We start from the raw sequence: 20,721 nt of genomic DNA, 5'->3' as shown, positions 1-20,721 counted from the left end.
TAAAATAAGAAGGCTCGGTCCCACTGTCTGGCTACCCTTATATATATACGTCACCACTTTACATAGTCTCACCTCTCGCTATGTGGATCGTAGGTGCAGAAGGCAGAGAGTGAGACACTGATGCAGACAAAATACGTTTGTGAGTTGAAAAATACTGGCAGCGGTGGGATTTGAACCCACGCCTCCAAAGAGACTGGAGCCTTAATCCAGCGCCTTAGACCACTTGGCCACACTACCCTGTGCAAACCTGTTTCTGTAAGCTTTCTGAAGTGAGATGTTCTGTTGTATAGGGGACTTGGAGAATAAGGGTGTATAGCCTGTGAAGTGATCCTAGGAAAGTCAACGCCAACAGCAGCAGGCATGTGATACATTCAGTAGGTCAGGATTGGCCCCGGGCCATGGGAGGTGTCAGGGAGCGCCAGTCCTGAGAGTCCGTAGGAAGACAACCCTTACATTGGCGTCCCGCACGCGCTGCTTCTCTTTCTTTAAGGATAAGGAATCAAATTATCTACGTCCCTCAACTTACCAACCCTCCGCCTCAGGAAAGATTTTGTGATTCATGAGCAGAACCCGGCTGGCGCTGTTTACAGTAATGCCTAAGCACAGTACTCAACTGAGCGGTGTTTCCAAACTGAGCCGTTGTACTGCCGGAAATACCATGGGATATGTCATTTAACTTTCACATAAAATAGGGTTAACCCAGCCCTACCACATACTAAAAACTAAAGACGGAACAATAAACCGACGAGGATGGGATTCGAACCCACGCGTGCAGAGCACAATAGATTAGCAGTCCATCGCCTTAACCACTCGGCCACCTCGTCTTCAAAACACCATGTTTCAGGAGTACAAAATATGGTAGCCAAAATGTGTTCTATTAGGTGATAGTTGTCTATACATAATAAAGAGCATATATTTACAGATTGTTATGGTAACTTGTTGTCTTCAGCTTTGCTCTATACGACCTTGTTGTCCATCCCTACTTCAGCTTGAATTTATATGTTAAATGTAATGTAATCATGAAAATTACACTTTCCAAACGTGTTCTATCCATATGTGATGTACTATCACACTACCCTCAAATGAGCTAAGATTGCTTTAATTCAGTTGTACGTGGATTTAAAGTGCAATATCATACAAATATTGTACTGGTATGGCGCTTTCGAGTCTCTAGGTGTCAGTTATTGGTGGTGTGCTTACATGTCAAGATTAGGCAGCAAATAGTACACAATTAAGGAAAACTGCCTTCCCATTTAATGTGCATTGTTCTGCAAAAAGTTTTAAGTAGGAGAAAGTAAAACTTAGTTTATAAAACGCCCTAAACTGGGAGTATTGCCGCTACAGCTATGACACTTCAGTTTAAAAACGTACGTGCATCAACAAGAAATATTTTTGCGCTAAATAAATTGATGTCCAACTACTCACGTAATGCATAAAACTGAGGCAGTCGTAATTACAATACATTGAAGTAATATTTTGGTAGTTTTTGTTGACAATGACTCCGCAGCAAGCGATCAGATTACTTTTTATTAGTGAAGGCGCGTCAGAGCCTTGATAAGTAAACTTACAAGGAGACACGCCTAGGTCGATGAACCTTTTAGACCAGGTTCGGGGACTTCCCAGTACGAGATGTCTTTTGGCATCACAAATCAATAGATCAATATCTCAACAACAATCGCAATAACTAATCAGCATGCTAATCAATAACCTTTAATGAGAGTCAATAAAGTGAACACACCATGATCTTTCAGTCATGAATAACCACACCAATTTAGTTAAGTGTTAGGATATTTATTTCCCTACTGGTTACAATCTAAAGTCATTTCTGTTAATCTCATCAGCAATTCATCTCATTAGTAACTCTTCAGATTTGCAATTAGAAACGCAATTAATCAATGCATAGAGAATATTCACTCAGTATTAACACATAATTATTAAGAAGCAACTTAGCAAAGTCTCAATAGTGCATGGTTCAACAAAGCAAGAACTCAGTCATTTGTCTATTTGCGTCAGATTTTAGTGAACACCTTAAATAACCTCATATTAGCATCAGCATGTTGGGCTTCATGCAAAACAATTTAGCAAACACAAATTTGGAAAACATCTAACTATGGCCTCTATCAAAGAGCAGTTGGTACCTAGAAAGAAAAGGCAAACAGACAATTACAATTTTCATCAGATAGTTACCCATCCAACGGATCAGCAAACAGCGTCAGTCTTCGTCCTCGGGACATCATTCGTTTGCATCATCAGCAAAGAAAGGACAGGGCAAAGTATCAGTATGGCATAGCTAAGGAACAAGAACTTCCCTCATATAGAGGAGAAGTAAGTATCAGGTAAGGAATAAGTAAAGGGTGGTTTAGAGTAACAGGGCGAACAAACGGCAAAGTCTCAAACGAAATGGCCTAAATGGCTCAGTAGAATGGCAAAGAATGGCTTGGAGTGGAATGTCCAATAAATGCCTGATTTCTCCTCGGGTCATGTGGTTAAATCAAAACTGTCTAATTTACTCCTAATTCCTGAATGGATAATCATTGGTGCATCGCCATCTCTGTCCAATAATCTTCACCAGAGTTTTACACAAACCACAGTTCTCATGTCGTTGATTGGCCCATGTTATTGACTTTTTCATTGGTGGGAATGTCAGGTAAGAAAAGTTACATTTTACGCTACAGTCAGTAGTTCCATTGTTTTCTCCTACTCCAGGCAGCCTTGCACCTGTTACAGATTACACTGTTGCATTCAGCAAGAATGTCTCCTTGAGCAAGTAGGGTCCCATGAGAAAGAATTTACTACAGCTACACACATCTCTAGCTTCTGGGAAAGTACAGTTTCTTGTCCTTCAGGAAAATAGCACATTGCACGTTAGAAAAAGACAGTTTAATATGAGACCAGGCAGCTAGGCACAGACCTTCGCTAAACTAAGGCCTACTGCTTAATGAACAAACTCCTAATACATAACTCCAATTTTGATATGTTAATACAAATTAAAAACATTAGTACATAATTAATTCAGCATTAATAACTTTCATTAGTCTTCGTATACATTGGTAGCCACTCCCCGTGGGCACATTTCAAACGTGTGCATTATTTCTACGTTAACACATTTTTTATGCAGCTTCATTACACAATATATTGTAAGCTTTTCATTTTAATATTAATTTTAAAAGACACACTCCAGCAATCCCTCCTCTGATGACTCTTGTCATCACACAAATCTTCACTACTAATTTTACATACTAAAATTCCCTCATATCAATCTCTTCCCTTCTTGGTTTCCCCTTTGATCTTGCCCTGAATAATTTTTCCCTTTGTTTTTCTTCCCTCCTCCTATTATTTTTCGCCATCTTCAATTTTATTCTTTTACTAATTTTACATGCCACCCATGATCCAAATAAGCAATCTATAACAATCAATATCCCCTGTATTATTTTAGACAATATCCCATGCCAAATGTTACTAATCCAATTTCCCACTAAAGCAAATCCTTTCCCAACCTTTTTCCAAACACCTGGTTCTTTCAAATCCTTCAAGTCCGTACTATCCCTAGTCAAGTTAGTAAGCATACTTCTAATCTCATTACTATTATCTGGTATGTGAGCGCAACAATTACACCCATTGAGCAATCTACAAACTCTGCCATTTTTCACTAAAAGAATGTCTAAAGCAAGCCTGTTTTGAAGAGTCATAGCCCCCTCCGCAGCAAGTTCAGTATCCATCAGGAGTATAGCCCCTGAAAAGTTTGTCAGCATGTTATCCTCAATAGTAGACAACTTTTGAATCTTTATGGAGTTCATAATAACTCCCACTGAAGAAATTATCGTCCCAAATATGTCTCCTTCTACACCAGCAGCAATCTCTTTCTTATGTGTAGTACGATGTAATTCAGACAATTTTGGTAACCTTTTCAAATCGTCAAGTTGATATATCTTTGGGAAAACTATCCCCAAATAACATGTCCCATACTATCCCTTTGGAAGACGGTAATAAGCATTAAGTCCACATATATAATAAATCCCGGGGATTGCTGGATCCTGTCCATTTAACATGAACGTCCATTTACTCTGAAACAAAAACACACGCTTACATTCACTCGTTCCCACAAACACATTGTCATAGTATGATTTGGTCTTGGATATGCAAAGCTTTCCTACATGTAGTGCGTCTAAAGCTAACTTCCCTTGTTCTCTAATTGCACTATAACCGTCACTACTAGCAAAGGCCCGTTGCTGTAATCCTTTCTCTAGTTTACCCTTCAATGCCCTTCTTCTCTCTTCCGTGTGATCTAAATAGCTTTTCTCTACAGGTGTAAGCAAACATGTCAAATTATTGTGGTGTGCATAAGATGTACTAATTGTTAATGTCGCCTGAAAGAATCCTTTAACTAACTTTATGCTATAGTACTTAGCTACCCCACTCACATCCTCTATGATAGGCACATTAGAAAACACAAGATCATGATTTGAGTAAAAATATTGAATCTCTTCCTGGTTATAGAATCTTGTTAGTAACAGACTACAACGTATCCCATATGTTAATGACAGTCTATGATAGGTAACCCCCTCTTGTACCGAAACAGGAATCTGTGTACACACAAAACAATCTTTTGCATCCATTGTGTCAACATACTCACTCAGCAAGCGATAGAAAACATCAGTGGATAGTTCCCCTTTCGAGTTAGTTCCCTCATGCAAGTATCTTGTATCCAGCTCAAACCTCTCCCAGGCTGTTAGTGCAGTGGTAGTCTCAGGAATTATACCATTGTTAGTCCCACTTTTATCCATTAGTGTCATACTCACAACCACGACCCTAATGAATATTTATTACATGAACCTTTTTTGCAAAAGTATTTGGTTCAAGTAAACTTAAAGTGTTGGGATTCAAGCCCAAGGCTCCAGAGAGACTGGAGTCTAAATCTAGCCAGTTTAGCCTGCTCAGCCACGCCACCTCACATTTACAAGCTCACAACTATAGTAACTTGGCCAAACACTGTGGACACCCGCTGTGGTGACCTGGCTATGCAGGGTAATGCAGCATTCACCGACAGTTGAGCGAGTTACAGGTGAAAAGCAAAGTATAATAACTGTCTGCATGTAATATATGTCTTTCCTTATTTATTCTTCTTCCCCATTGTATGTTTGCTCTCTGCTTTAGAAACGCGAGCTGTCATCACTGCAAGGAAACGTATCACACAGCGTTCTACTGTTTACACTCACTGAACTTTCAGCATCACAGTGACCCCTCTCGTCGCCTCTATAGTTAGACTTCAAGACAGCTGGTTTGTTTACCGATACAATTCTTGTCACCTTAGGTTGTGGTTTTTTAAAATAAGAAGGCTCGGTCCCACTGTCTGGCTACCCTTATATATATACGTCACCACTTTACATAGTCTCACCTCTCGCTATGTGGATCGTAGGTGCAGAAGGCAGAGAGTGAGACACTGATGCAGACAAAATACGTTTGTGAGTTGAAAAATACTGGCAGCAGTGGGATTCGAACCCACGCCTCTAAAGAGACTGGAGCCTTAATCCAGCGCCTTAGACCGCTCAGCCACACTACCCTGTGCAAACCTGTTTCTGTAAGCTTTCTGAAGTGAGATGTTCTGTTGTATAGGGGAGTTGGAGAATAAGGGTGTATAGCCTGTGAAGTGATCCTAGGAAAGTCAACGCCAACAGCAGCAGGCACGTGATACATTCAGTAGGTCAGGATTGGCCCCGGGCCATGGGAGGTGTCAGGGAGCGCCAGTCCTGAGAGTCCGTAGGAAGACAACCCTTACATTGGCGTCCCGCACGCGCTGCTTCTCTTTCTTTAAGGATAAGGAATCAAACTATCTACGTCCCTCAACTTACCAACCCTCCGCCTCAGGAAAGATTTTGTGATTCATGAGCAGAACCCGGCTGGCGCTGTTTACAGTAATGCCTAAGCACAGTACTCAACGGAGCGGTGTTTCCAAACTGAGCCGTTGTACTGCCGGAAATACCATGGGATATGTCATTTAACTTTCACATAAAATAGGGTTAACCCAGCCCTACCACATACTAAAAACTAAAGACGGAACAATAAAACAAAGAGGATGGGATTCGAACCCATGCGTGCAGAGCACAATGGATTAGCAGTCCATCGCCTTAACCACTCGGCCACCTCGTCTTGAAAAACACTATGTTTCAGGAGTACAAAATATGGTAGCCAAAATGTGTTCTATTAGGTGATAGTTGTCTAAACATAATAAAGAGCATATATTTACAGATTGTTATGGTAACTTGTTGTCTTCAGCTTTGCTCTATACGACCTTGTTGTCCATCCCTACTTCAGCTTGAATTTATATGTTAAATGTAATGTAATCATGAAAACTACACTTTCCAAACGTGTTCTATCCATATGTGATGTACTATCACACTACCCTCAAATGAGCTAAGATTGCTTTAATTCAGTTGTAAGTGGATTTAAAGTGCAATATCATGCAAATATTGTACTGGTATGGCGCTTTCGAGTCTCTAGGTGTCAGTTATTGGTGGTGTGCTTACATGTCAACATTAGGCAGCAAATAGTACACAATTAAGGAAAACTGCCTTCCCATTTAATGTGCATTGTTCTGCAAAAAGTTTTAAGTAGGAGAAAGTAAAATTTAGTTTATAAAACCACCTAAACTGGGAGTATTGCCGCTACAGCTATGACACTTCAGTTTAAAAACGTACGTGCATCAACAAGAAATATTTTTGCGCTAAATAAATTGCTGTCCGACTACTCACGTAATGCATAAAACTGAGGCAGTCGTAATTACAATACATTGAAGTTATATTTTGGTAGTTTTTGTTGACGATGACTCCGCAGCAAGCGATCAGATTACTTTTTATTAGTGAAGGCGCGTCAGAGCCTTGATAAGTAAACTTACAAGGAGACACGCCTAGGTCGATGAACCTTTTAGACCAGGTTCGGGGACTTCCCAGTACGAGATGTCTTTTGGCATCACAAATCAATAGATCAATATCTCAACAACAATCGCAATAACTAATCAGCATGCTAATCAATAACCTTTAATGAGAGTCAATAAAGTGAACACACCATGATCTTTCAGTCATGAATAACCACACCAATTTAGTTAAGTGTTAGGATATTTATTTCCCTACTGGTTACAATCTAAAGTCATTTCTGTTAATCTCATCAGCAATTCATCTCATTAGTAACTCTTCAGATTTGCAATTAGAAACGCAATTAATCAATGCATAGAGAATATTCACTCAGTATTAACACATAATTATTAAGAAGCAACTTAGCAAAGTCTCAGTAGTGCATGGTTCAACAAAGCAAGAACTCAGTCATTTGTCTATTTACGTCAGATTTTAGTGAACACCTTAAATAACCTCGTATTAGCATCAGCATGTTGGGCTTCATGCATAACAATTTAGCAAACTAAAATTTGGAAAACATCTAACTATGGCCTCTATCAAAGAGCAGTTGGTACCTAGAAAGAAAAGGCAAACAGACAATTACAATTTTCATCAGATAGTTACCCATCCAACGGATCAGCAAACAGCGTCAGTCTTCGTCCTCGGGACATCAGTCGTTTGCATCATCAGCAAAGAAAGGACAGGGCAAAGTATCAGTATGGCATAGCTAAGGAACAAGAACTTCCCTCATATAGAGGAGAAGTAAGTATCAGGTAAGGAATAAGTAAAGGGTGGTTTAGAGTAACAGGGCGAACAAACGGCAAAGTCTCAAACGAAATGGCCTAAATGGCTCAGTAGAATGGCAAAGAATGGCTTGGAGTGGAATGTCCAATAAATGCCTGATTTCTCCTCGGGTCATGTGGTTAAATCAAAACTGTCTAATTTACTCCTAATTCCTCAATGGATAATCATTGGTGCATCGCCATCTCTGTCCAATAATCTTCACCAGAGTTTTACACAAACCACAGTTCTCATGTCGTTGATTGGCCTTTGTTATTGACGTTTTCATCGGTTGGAATGTCAGGTAAGAAAAGTTACATTTTACGCTAGAGTCAGTAGTTCCATTGTATTCTCCTACTCCAGGCAGCCTTGCACCTGTTACAGATTACACTGTTGCATTCAGCAAGAATGTCTCCTTGAGCAAGTAGGGTCCCATGAGAAAGAATTTACTACAGCTACACACATCTCTAGCTTCTGGGAAAGTACAGTTTCATGTCCTTCAGGAAAATAGCACATTGCACGTTAGAAAAAGACAGTTTAATATGAGACCAGGCAGCTAGGCACAGACCTTCGCTAAACTAAGGCCTACTGCTTAATGAACAAACTCCTAATACATAACTCCAATTTTGATATTTTAATACAAATTAAAAACATTATTACATAATTAATTCAGCATTAATAACTTTCATTAGTCTTCGTATACATTGGTAGCCACTCCCCGTGGGCACATTTCAAACGTGTGCATTATTTCTACGTTAACACATTTTTTATGCAGCTTCATTACACAATATATTGTAAGCTTTTCATGTTAATATTAATTTTAAAAGACACACTCCAGCAATCCCTCCTTTGATGACTCTTGTCATCACACAAATCTTCCCTACTAATTTTACATACTAAAATTCCCTCATATCAATCTCTTCCCTTCTTGGTTTCCCCTTTGATCTTGCCCTGAATAATTTTTCCCTTTGTTTTTCTTCCCTCCTCCTATTATTTTTCGCCATCTTCAATTTTATTGTTTTACTAATTTTACATGCCACCCATGATCCAAATAAGCAATCTATAAAAATCAATATCCCCTGTATTATTTTAGACAATATCCCATGCCAAATGTTACTAATCCAATTTACCACTGAAGCAAATCCTTTCCCAACCTTTTTCCAAACACCTGGTTCTTTCAAATCCTTCAAGTCCGTACTATCCCTAGTCAAGTTAGTAAGCATACTTCTAATCTCATTACTATTATCTGGTATGTGAGCGCAACAATTACACCCATTGAGCAATCTACAAACTCTGCCATTTTTCACTAAAAGAATGTCTAAAGCAAGACTGTTTTGAAGAGTCATAGCCCCCTCCGCAGCAAGTTCAGTATCCATCAGGAGTATAGCCCCTGAAAAGTTTGTCAGCATGTTATCCTCAATAGTAGACAACTTTTGAATCTTTATGGAGTTCATAATAACTCCCACTGAAGAAATTATCGTCCCAAATATGTCTCCTTCTACACCAGCAGCAATCACTTTCTTGTGTCTAGTACGATGTAATTCAGACAATTTTGGTAACCTTTTCAAATCGTCAAGTTGATATATCTATGGGAAAACTATCCCCAAATAACATGTCCCATACTATCCCTTTGGAAGACGGTAATAAGCATTAAGTCCACATATATAATTAATCCCGGGGATTGCTGGATCCTGTCCATTTAACATGAACGTCCATTTACTCTGAAACAAAAACACACGCTTACATTCACTCATTCCCACAAACACATTGTCATAGTATGATTTGGTCTTGGATATGCAAAGCTTTCCTACATGTAGTGCGTCTAAATCTAACTTCCCTTGTTCTCTAATTGCACTATAACCGTCACTACTAGCAAAGGCCCGTTGCTGTAATCCTTTCTCTAGTTTACCCTTCAATGCCCTTCTTCTCTCTTCCGTGTGATCTAAAAAGCTTTTCTCTACAGGTGTAAGCAAACATGTCAAATTATTGTGGTGTGCATAAGATGTACTAATTGTTAATGTCGCCTGAAAGAATCCTTTAACTAACTTTATGCTATAGTACTTAGCTACCCCACTCACATCCTCTATGATAGGCACATTAGAAAACACAAGATCATGATTTGAGTAAAAATATTGAATCTCTTCCTGGTTATAGAATCTTGTTAGTAACAGACTACAACGTATCCCATATGTTAATGACAGTCTATGATAGGTAACCCCCTCTTGTACCGAAACAGGAATCTGTGTACACACAAAACAATCTTTTGCATCCATTGTGTCAACATACTCGCTCAGCAAGCGATAGAAAACATCAGTGGATAGTTCCCCTTTCGAGTTTGTTCCCTCATGCAAGTATTTTGTATCCAGCTCAAACCTCTCCCAGGCTGTTAGTGCAGTGGTAGTCTCAGGAATTGTAGCATTGTTAGTCCCACTTTTATCCATTAGTGTCATACTCACAACCACGACCCTAATGAATATTTATTACATGAACCTTTTTTGCAAAAGTATTTGGTTCAAGTAAACTTAAAGTGTTGGGATTCAAGCCCAAGGCTCCAGAGAGACTGGAGCCTAAATCTAGTCAGTTTAGCCTGCTCAGCCACGCTACCTCACATCTACAAGCGCACAACTATAGTAACTTGGCCAAACACTGTGGACACCCGCTGTGGTGACCTGGCTATGCAGGGTAACGCAGCATTCACCGACAGTTGAGCGAGTTACAGGTGAAAAGCAAAGTATAATAACTGTCTGCATATAATATATGTCTTTCCTTATTTATTCTTCTTCCCCATTGTATGTTTGCTCTCTGCTTTAGAAACGCGAGCTGTCATCACTGCAAGGAAACGTATCACACAGCGTTCTACTGTTTACACTCACTGAACTTTCAGCATGACAGTGACCCCTCTTGTCGCCTCTATAGTTAGACTTCAAGACAGCTGGTTTGTTTACCGATACAATTCTTGTCACCTTAGGTTGTGGTTTTTTAAAATAAGAAGGCTCGGTCCCACTGTCTGGCTACCCTTATATATATACGTCACCACTTTACATAGTCTCACCTCTCGCTATGTGGATCGTAGGTGCAGAAGGCAGAGAGTGAGACACTGATGCAGACAAAATACGTTTGTGAGTTGAAAAATACTGGCAGTGGTGGGATTCGAACCCACGCCTTCAAAGAGACTGGAGCCTTAATCCAGCGCCTTAGACCACTCAGCCACACTACCCTGTGCAAACCTGTTTCTGTAAGCTTTCTGAAGTGATATGTTCTGTTGAATAGGGGAGTTGGAGAATAAGGGTGTATAGCCTGTGAAGTGATCCTAGGAAAGTCAACGCCAACAGCAGCAGGCACGTGATACATTCAGTATGTCAGGATTGGCCCTGGCCATGGGAGGTGTCAGGGAGCGCCAGTCCTGAGAGTCCGTAGGAAGACAACCCTTACATTGGCGTCCCGCACGCGCTGCTTCTCTTTCTTTAAGGATAAGGAATCAAACTATCTACGTCCCTCAACTTACCAACCCTCCGCCTCAGGAAAGATTTTGTGATTCATGAGCAGAACCCAGCTGGCGCTGTTTACAGTAATGCCTAAGCACAGTACTCAACTGAGCGGTGTTTCCAAACTGAGCCGTTGTACTGCCGGAAATCCCATGGGATATGTCATTTAACTTTCACATAAAATAGGGTTAACCCAGCCCTACCACATACTAAAAACTAAAGACGGAACAATAAACCGACGAGGATGGGATTCGAACCCACGCGTGCAGAGCACAGTAGATTAGCAGTCCATCGCCTTAACCACTCGGCCACCTCGTCTTCAAAACACCATGTTTCAGGAGAACAAAATATGGTAGCCAAAATGTGTTCTATTAGGTGATAGTTGTCTAAACATAATAAAGAGCATATATTTACAGATTGTTATGGTAACTTGTTGTCTTCAGCTTTGCTCTATACGACCTTGTTGTCCATCCCTACTTCAGCTTGAATTTATATGTTAAATGTAATGTAATCATGAAAATTACACTTTCCAAACGTGTTCTATCCATATGTGATGTACTATCACACTACCCTCAAATGAGCTAAGATTGCTTTAATTCAGTTGTACGTGGATTTAAAGTGCAATATCATACAAATATTGTACTGGTATGGCGCTTTCGAGTCTCTAGGTGTCAGTTATTGGTGGTGTGCTTACATGTCAACATTAGGCAGCAAATAGTACACAATTAAGGAACTGCCTTCCCATTTAATGTGCATTGTTCTGCAAAAAGTTTTAAGTAGGAGAAAGTAAAACTTAGTTTATAAAACCACCTAAACTGGGAGTATTGCCGCTACAGCTATGACACTTCTGTTTAAAAACGTACGTGCATCAACAAGAAATATTTTTGCGCTAAATAAATTGCTGTCCAACTACTCACGTAATGCATAAAACTGAGGCAGTCGTAATTACAATACATTGAAGTAATATTTTGGTAGTTTTTGTTGACGATGACTCCGCAGCAAGCGATCAGATTACTTTTTATTAGTGAAGGCGCGTCAGAGCCTTGATAAGTAAACTTACAAGGAGACACGCCTAGGTCGATGAACCTTTTAGACCAGGTTCGGGGACTTCCCAGTACGAGATGTCTTTTGGCATCACAAATCAATAGATCAATATCTCAACAACAATCGCAATAACTAATCAGCATGCTAATCAATAACCTTTAATGAGAGTCAATTAAGTGAACACACCATGATCTTTCAGTCATGAATAACCACACCAATTTAGTTAAGTGTTAGGATATTTATTTCCCTACTGGTTACAATCTAAAGTCATTTCTGTTAATCTCATCAGCAATTCATCTCATTAGTAACTCTTCAGATTTGCAATTAGAAACGCAATTAATCAATGCATAGAGAATATTCACTCAGTATTAACACATAATTATTAAGAAGCAACTTAGCAAAGTCTCAGTAGTGCATGGTTCAACAAAGCAAGAACTCAGTCATTTGTCTATTTACAGATTTTAGTGAACACCTTAAATAACCTCGTATTAGCATCAGCATGTTGGGCTTCATGCATAACAATTTAGCAAACTAAAATTTGGAAAACATCTAACTATGGCCTCTATCAAAGAGCAGTTGGTACCTAGAAAGAAAAGGCAAACAGACAATTACAATTTTCATCAGATAGTTACCCATCCAACGGATCAGCAAACAGCGTCAGTCTTCGTCCTCGGGACATCAGTCGTTTGCATCATCAGCAAAGAAAGGACAGGGCAAAGTATCAGTATGGCATAGCTAAGGAACAAGAACTTCCCTCATATAGAGGAGAAGTAAGTATCAGGTAAGGAATAAGTAAAGGGTGGTTTAGAGTAACAGGGCGAACAAACGGCAAAGTCTCAAACGAAATGGCCTAAATGGCTCAGTAGAATGACAAAGAATGGCTTGGAGTGGAATGTCCAATAAATGCCTGATTTCTCCTCGGGTCATGTGGTTAAATCAAAACTGTCTAATTTACTCCTAATTCCTCAATGGATAATCATTGGTGCATCGCCATCTCTGTCCAATAATCTTCACCAGAGTTTTACACAAACCACAGTTCTCATGTCGTTGATTGGCCTTTGTTATTGACGTTTTCATCGGTTGGAATGTCAGGTAAGAAAAGTTACATTTTACGCTACAGTCAGTAGTTCCATTGTATTCTCCTACTCCAGGCAGCCTTGCACCTGTTACAGATTACACTGTTGCATTCAGCAAGAATGTCTCCTTGAGCAAGTAGGGTCCCATGAGAAAGAATTTACTACAGCTACACACATCTCTAGCTTCTGGGAAAGTACAGTTTCATGTCCTTCAGGAAAATAGCACATTGCACGTTAGAAAAAGACAGTTTAATATGAGACCAGGCAGCTAGGCACATACCTTCGCTAAACTAAGGCCTACTGCTTAATGAACAAACTCCTAATCCATAACTCCAATTTTGATATTTTAATACAAATTAAAAACATTATTACATAATTAATTCAGCATTAATAACTTTCATTAGTCTTCGTATACATTGGTAGCCACTCCCCGTGGGCACATTTCAAACGTGTGCATTATTTCTACGTTAACACATTTTTTATGCAGCTTCATTACACAATATATTGTAAGCTTTTCATGTTAATATTAATTTTAAAAGACACACTCCAGCAATCCCTCCTCTGATGACTCTTGTCATCACACAAATCTTCCCTACTAATTTTACATACTAAAATTCCCTCATATCAATCTCTTCCCTTCTTGGTTTCCCCTTTGATCTTGCCCTGAATAATTTTTCCCTTTGTTTTTCTTCCCTCCTCCTATTATTTTTCGCCATCTTCAATTTTATTGTTTTACTAATTTTACATGCCACCCATGATCCAAATAAGCAATCTATAAAAATCAATATCCCCTGTATTATTTTAGACAATATCCCATGCCAAATGTTACTAATCCAATTTCCCACTGAAGCAAATCCTTTCCCAACCTTTTTCCAAACACCTGGTTCTTTCAAATCCTTCAAGTCCGTACTATCCCTAGTCAAGTTAGTAAGCATACTTCTAATCTCATTACTATTATCTGGTATGTGAGCGCAACAATTACACCCATTGAGCAATCTACAAACTCTGCCATTTTTCACTAAAAGAATGTCTAAAGCAAGACTGTTTTGAAGAGTCATAGCCCCCTCCGCAGCAAGTTCAGTATCCATCAGGAGTATAGCCCCTGAAAAGTTTGTCAGCATGTTATCCTCAATAGTAGACAACTTTTGAATCTTTATGGAGTTCATAATAACTCCCACTGAAGAAATTATCGTCCCAAATATGTCTCCTTCTACACCAGCAGCAATCACTTTCTTGTGTCTAGTACGATGTAATTCAGACAATTTTGGTAACCTTTTCAAATCGTCAAGTTGATATATCTATGGGAAAACTATCCCCAAATAACATGTCCCATACTATCCCTTTGGAAGACGGTAATAAGCATTAAGTCCACATATATAATAAATCCCGGGGATTGCTGGATCCTGTCCATTTAACATGAACGTCCATTTACTCTGAAACAAAAACACACGCTTCCATTCACTCATTCCCACAAACACATTGTCATAGTATGATTTGGTCTTGGATATGCAAAGCTTTCCTACATGTAGTGCGTCTAAATCTAACTTCCCTTGTTCTCTAATTGCACTATAACCGTCACTACTAGCAAAGGCCCGTTGCTGTAATCCTTTCTCTAGTTTACCCTTCAATGCCCTTCTTCTCTCTTCCGTGTGATCTAAAAAGCTTTTCTCTACAGGTGTAAGCAAACATGTCAAATTATTGTGGTGTGCATAAGATGTACTAATTGTTAATGTCTCCTGAAAGAATCCTTTAACTAACTTTATGCTATAGTACTTAGCTACCCCACTCACATCCTGTATGATAGGCACATTAGAAAACACAAGATCATGATTTGAGTAAAAATATTGAATCTCTTCCTGGTTATAGAATCTTGTTAGTAACAGACTACAACGTATCCCATATGTTAATGACAGTCTATGATAGGTAACCCCCTCTTGTACCGAAACAGGAATCTGTGTACACACAAAACAATCTTTTGCATCCATTGTGTCAACATACTCGCTCAGCAAGCGATAGAAAACATCAGTGGATAGTTCCCCTTTCGAGTTTGTTCCCTCATGCAAGTATTTTGTATCCAGCTCAAACCTCTCCCAGGCTGTTAGTGCAGTGGTAGTCTCAGGAATTGTAGCATTGTTAGTCCCACTTTTATCCATTAGTGTCATACTCACAACCACGACCCTAATGAATATTTATTACATGAACCTTTTTTGCAAAAGTATTTGGTTCAAGTAAACTTAAAGTGTTGGGATTCAAGCCCAAGGCTCCAGAGAGACTGGAGCCTAAATCTAGTCAGTTTAGCCTGCTCAGCCACGCTACCTCACATCTACAAGCGCACAACTATAGTAACTTGGCCAAACACTGTGGACACCCGCTGTGGTGACCTGGCTATGCAGGGTAACGCAGCATTCACCGACAGTTGAGCGAGTTACAGGTGAAAAGCAAAGTATAATAACTGTCTGCATATAATATATGTCTTTCCTTATTTATTCTTCTTCCCCATTGTATGTTTGCTCTCTGCTTTAGAAACGCGAGCTGTCATCACTGCAAGGAAACGTATCACACAGCGTTCTACTGTTTACACTCACTGAACTTTCAGCATGACAGTGACCCCTCTTGTCGCCTCTATAGTTAGACTTCAAGACAGCTGGTTTGTTTACCGATACAATTCTTGTCACCTTAGGTTGTGGTTTTTTAAAATAAGAAGGCTCGGTCCCACTGTCTGGCTACCCTTATATATATACGTCACCACTTTACATAGTCTCACCTCTCGCTATGTGGATCGTAGGTGCAGAAGGCAGAGAGTGAGACACTGATGCAGACAAAATACGTTTGTGAGTTGAAAAATACTGGCAGTGGTGGGATTCGAACCCACGCCTTCAAAGAGACTGGAGCCTTAATCCAGCGCCTTAGACCACTCAGCCACACTACCCTGTGCAAACCTGTTTCTGTAAGCTTTCTGAAGTGATATGTTCTGTTGAATAGGGGAGTTGGAGAATAAGGGTGTATAGCCTGTGAAGTGATCCTAGGAAAGTCAACGCCAACAGCAGCAGGCACGTGATACATTCAGTATGTCAGGATTGGCCCTGGCCATGGGAGGTGTCAGGGAGCGCCAGTCCTGAGAGTCCGTAGGAAGACAACCCTTACATTGGCGTCCCGCACGCGCTGCTTCTCTTTCTTTAAGGATAAGGAATCAAACTATCTACGTCCCTCAACTTACCAACCCTCCGCCTCAGGAAAGATTTTGTGATTCATGAGCAGAACCCAGCTGGCGCTGTTTACAGTAATGCCTAAGCACAGTACTCAACTGAGCGGTGTTTCCAAACTGAGCCGTTGTACTGCCGGAAATACCATGGGATATGTCATTTAACTTTCACATAAAATAGGGTTAACCCAGCCCTACCACATACTAAAAACTAAAGACGGAACAATAAACCGACGAGGATGGGATTCGAACCCACGCGTGCAGAGCACAGTAGATTAGCAGTCCATCGCCTTAACCACTCGGCCACCTCGTCTTCAAAACACCATGTTTCAGGAGTACAAAATATGGTAGCCAAAATGTGTTCTATTAGGTGATAGTTGTCTAAACATAATAAAGAGCATATATTTACAGATTGTTATGGTAACTTGTTGTCTTCAGCTTTGCTCTATACGACCTTGTTGTCCATCCCTACTTCAGCTTGAATTTATATGTTAAATGTAATGTAATCATGAAAATTACACTTTCCAAACGTGTTCTATCCATATGTGATGTACTATCACACTACCCTCAAATGAGCTAAGATTGCTTTAATTCAGTTGTACGTGGATTTAAAGTGCAATATCATGCAAATATTGTACTGGTATGGCGCTTTCGAGTCTCTAGGTGTCAGTTATTGGTGGTGTGCTTACATGTCAACATTAGGCAGCAAATAGTACACAATTAAGGAACTGCCTTCCCATTTAATGTGCATTGTTCTGCAAAAAGTTTTAAGTAGGAGAAAGTAAAACTTAGTTTATAAAACCACCTAAACTGGGAGTATTGCCGCTACAGCTATGACACTTCTGTTTAAAAACGTACGTGCATCAACAAGAAATATTTTTGCGCTAAATAAATTGCTGTCCAACTACTCACGTAATGCATAAAACTGAGGCAGTCGTAATTACAATACATTGAAGTAATATTTTGGTAGTTTTTGTTGACGATGACTCCGCAGCAAGCGATCAGATTACTTTTTATTAGTGAAGGCGCGTCAGAGCCTTGATAAGTAAACTTACAAGGAGACACGCCTAGGTCGATGAACCTTTTAGACCAGGTTCGGGGACTTCCCAGTACGAGATGTCTTTTGGCATCACAAATCAATAGATCAATATCTCAACAACAATCGCAATAACTAATCAGCATGCTAATCAATAACCTTTAATGAGAGTCAATAAAGTGAACACACCATGATCTTTCAGTCATGAATAACCACACCAATTTAGTTAAGTGTTAGGATATTTATTTCCCTACTGGTTACAATCTAAAGTCATTTCTGTTAATCTCATCAGCAATTCATCTCATTAGTAACTCTTCAGATTTGCAATTAGAAACGCAATTAATCAATGCATAGAGAATATTCACTCAGTATTAACACATAATTATTAAGAAGCAACTTAGCAAAGTCTCAGTAGTGCATGGTTCAACAAAGCAAGAACTCAGTCATTTGTCTATTTACAGATTTTAGTGAACACCTTAAATAACCTCGTATTAGCATCAGCATGTTGGGCTTCATGCATAACAATTTAGCAAACTAAAATTTGGAAAACATCTAACTATGGCCTCTATCAAAGAGCAGTTGGTACCTAGAAAGAAAAGGCAAACAGACAATTACAATTTTCATCAGATAGTTACCCATCCAACGGATCAGCAAACAGCGTCAGTCTTCGTCCTCGGGACATCAGTCGTTTGCATCATCAGCAAAGAAAGGACAGGGCAAAGTATCAGTATGGCATAGCTAAGGAACAAGAACTTCCCTCATATAGAGGAGAAGTAAGTATCAGGTAAGGAATAAGTAAAGGGTGGTTTAGAGTAACAGGGCGAACAAACGGCAAAGTCTCAAACGAAATGGCCTAAATGGCTCAGTAGAATGACAAAGAATGGCTTGGAGTGGAATGTCCAATAAATGCCTGATTTCTCCTCGGGTCATGTGGTTAAATCAAAACTGTCTAATTTACTCCTAATTCCTCAATGGATAATCATTGGTGCATCGCCATCTCTGTCCAATAATCTTCACCAGAGTTTTACACAAACCACAGTTCTCATGTCGTTGATTGGCCTTCGTTATTGACGTTTTCAACGGTTGGAATGTCAGGTAAGAAAAGTTACATTTTACGCTACAGTCAGTAGTTCCATTGTATTCTCCTACTCCAGGCAGCCTTGCACCTGTTACAGATTACACTGTTGCATTCAGCAAGAATGTCTCCTTGAGCAAGTAGGGTCCCATGAGAAAGAATTTACTACAGCTACACACATCTCTAGCTTCTGGGAAAGTACAGTTTCATGTCCTTCAGGAAAATAGCACATTGCACGTTAGAAAAAGACAGTTTAATATGAGACCAGGCAGCTAGGCACAGACCTTCGCTAAACTAAGGCCTACTGCTTAATGAACAAACTCCTAATCCATAACTCCAATTTTGATATTTTAATACAAATTAAAAACATTATTACATAATTAATTCAGCATTAATAACTTTCATTAGTCTTCGTATACATTGGTAGCCACTCCCCGTGGGCACATTTCAAACGTGTGCATTATTTCTACGTTAACACATTTTTTATGCAGCTTCATTACACAATATATTGTAAGCTTTTCATGTTAATATTAATTTTAAAAGACACACTCCAGCAATCCCTCCTCTGATGACTCTTGTCATCACACAAATCTTCCCTACTAATTTTACATACTAAAATTCCCTCATATCAATCTCTTCCCTTCTTGGTTTCCCCTTTGATCTTGCCCTGAATAATTTTTCCCTTTGTTTTTCTTCCCTCCTCCTATTATTTTTCGCCATCTTCAATTTTATTGTTTTACTAATTTTACATGCCACCCATGATCCAAATAAGCAATCTATAAAAATCAATATCCCCTGTATTATTTTAGACAATATCCCATGCCAAATGTTACTAATCCAATTTCCCACTGAAGCAAATCCTTTCCCAACCTTTTTCCAAACACCTGGTTCTTTCAAATCCTTCAAGTCCGTACTATCCCTAGTCAAGTTAGTAAGCATACTTCTAATCTCATTACTATTATCTGGTATGTGAGCGCAACAATTACACCCATTGAGCAATCTACAAACTCTGCCATTTTTCACTAAAAGAATGTCTAAAGCAAGACTGTTTTGAAGAGTCATAGCCCCCTCCGCAGCAAGTTCAGTATCCATCAGGAGTATAGCCCCTGAAAAGTTTGTCAGCATGTTATCCTCAATAGTAGACAACTTTTGAATCTTTATGGAGTTCATAATAACTCCCACTGAAGAAATTATCGTCCCAAATATGTCTCCTTCTACACCAGCAGCAATCACTTTCTTGTGTCTAGTACGATGTAATTCAGACAATTTTGGTAACCTTTTCAAATCGTCAAGTTGATATATCTATGGGAAAACTATCCCCAAATAACATGTCCCATACTATCCCTTTGGAAGACGGTAATAAGCATTAAGTCCACATATATAATAAATCCCGGGGATTGCTGGATCCTGTCCATTTAACATGAACGTCCATTTACTCTGAAACAAAAACACACGCTTCCATTCACTCATTCCCACAAACACATTGTCATAGTATGATTTGGTCTTGGATATGCAAAGCTTTCCTACATGTAGTGCGTCTAAATCTAACTTCCCTTGTTCTCTAATTGCACTATAACCGTCACTACTAGCAAAGGCCCGTTGCTGTAATCCTTTCTCTAGTTTACCCTTCAATGCCCTTCTTCTCTCTTCCGTGTGATCTAAAAAGCTTTTCTCTACAGGTGTAAGCAAACATGTCAAATTATTGTGGTGTGCATAAGATGTACTAATTGTTAATGTCGCCTGAAAGAATCCTTTAACTAACTTTATGCTATAGTACTTAGCTACCCCACTCACATCCTCTATGATAGGCACATTAGAAAACACAAGATCATGATTTGAGTAAAAATATTGAATCTCTTCCTGGTTATAGAATCTTGTTAGTAACAGACTACAACGTATCCCATATGTTAATGACAGTCTATGATAGGTAACCCCCTCTTGTACCGAAACAGGAATCTGTGTACACACAAAACAATCTTTTGCATCCATTGTGTCAACATACTCGCTCAGCAAGCGATAGAAAACATCAGTGGATAGTTCCCCTTTCGAGTTTGTTCCCTCATGCAAGTATTTTGTATCCAGCTCAAACCTCTCCCAGGCTGTTAGTGCAGTGGTAGTCTCAGGAATTGTAGCATT

The 20,721-nt window shown here is 39.4% G+C and overlaps 8 non-coding genes across 8 annotated transcripts; all 8 read right to left on the bottom strand.

Annotated features, from left to right (window-relative positions):
* Positions 1 to 155: 155 nt before the first annotated feature.
* Positions 156 to 237, bottom strand: TRNAL-AAG (transfer RNA leucine (anticodon AAG)). Its single transcript has one exon. It is a non-coding gene; the product is annotated as a tRNA-Leu (tRNA).
* A 505-nt stretch (positions 238 to 742) lies between these two features.
* TRNAS-GCU (transfer RNA serine (anticodon GCU)) lies at positions 743 to 824 on the bottom strand. The gene has a single exon. It is a non-coding gene; the product is annotated as a tRNA-Ser (tRNA).
* A 4,654-nt stretch (positions 825 to 5,478) lies between these two features.
* TRNAL-AAG (transfer RNA leucine (anticodon AAG)) lies at positions 5,479 to 5,560 on the bottom strand. Its single transcript has one exon. It is a non-coding gene; the product is annotated as a tRNA-Leu (tRNA).
* A 505-nt stretch (positions 5,561 to 6,065) lies between these two features.
* Positions 6,066 to 6,147, bottom strand: TRNAS-GCU (transfer RNA serine (anticodon GCU)). The gene has a single exon. It is a non-coding gene; the product is annotated as a tRNA-Ser (tRNA).
* A 4,655-nt stretch (positions 6,148 to 10,802) lies between these two features.
* TRNAL-AAG (transfer RNA leucine (anticodon AAG)) lies at positions 10,803 to 10,884 on the bottom strand. The gene has a single exon. It is a non-coding gene; the product is annotated as a tRNA-Leu (tRNA).
* A 504-nt stretch (positions 10,885 to 11,388) lies between these two features.
* TRNAS-GCU (transfer RNA serine (anticodon GCU)) lies at positions 11,389 to 11,470 on the bottom strand. The gene has a single exon. It is a non-coding gene; the product is annotated as a tRNA-Ser (tRNA).
* Positions 11,471 to 16,119: 4,649 nt separating this feature from the next.
* Positions 16,120 to 16,201, bottom strand: TRNAL-AAG (transfer RNA leucine (anticodon AAG)). The gene has a single exon. It is a non-coding gene; the product is annotated as a tRNA-Leu (tRNA).
* A 504-nt stretch (positions 16,202 to 16,705) lies between these two features.
* TRNAS-GCU (transfer RNA serine (anticodon GCU)) lies at positions 16,706 to 16,787 on the bottom strand. Its single transcript has one exon. It is a non-coding gene; the product is annotated as a tRNA-Ser (tRNA).
* Positions 16,788 to 20,721: the final 3,934 nt, after the last annotated feature.

This window comes from Pleurodeles waltl, chromosome 12 (genome assembly GCF_031143425.1).
Source record: "Pleurodeles waltl isolate 20211129_DDA chromosome 12, aPleWal1.hap1.20221129, whole genome shotgun sequence".
Lineage (NCBI taxonomy): Eukaryota > Metazoa > Chordata > Amphibia > Caudata > Salamandridae > Pleurodeles > Pleurodeles waltl.
The sequence above is the reverse complement of the archived record's forward strand: the minus strand, read 5'-3'. Positions and strand labels throughout refer to the sequence as shown.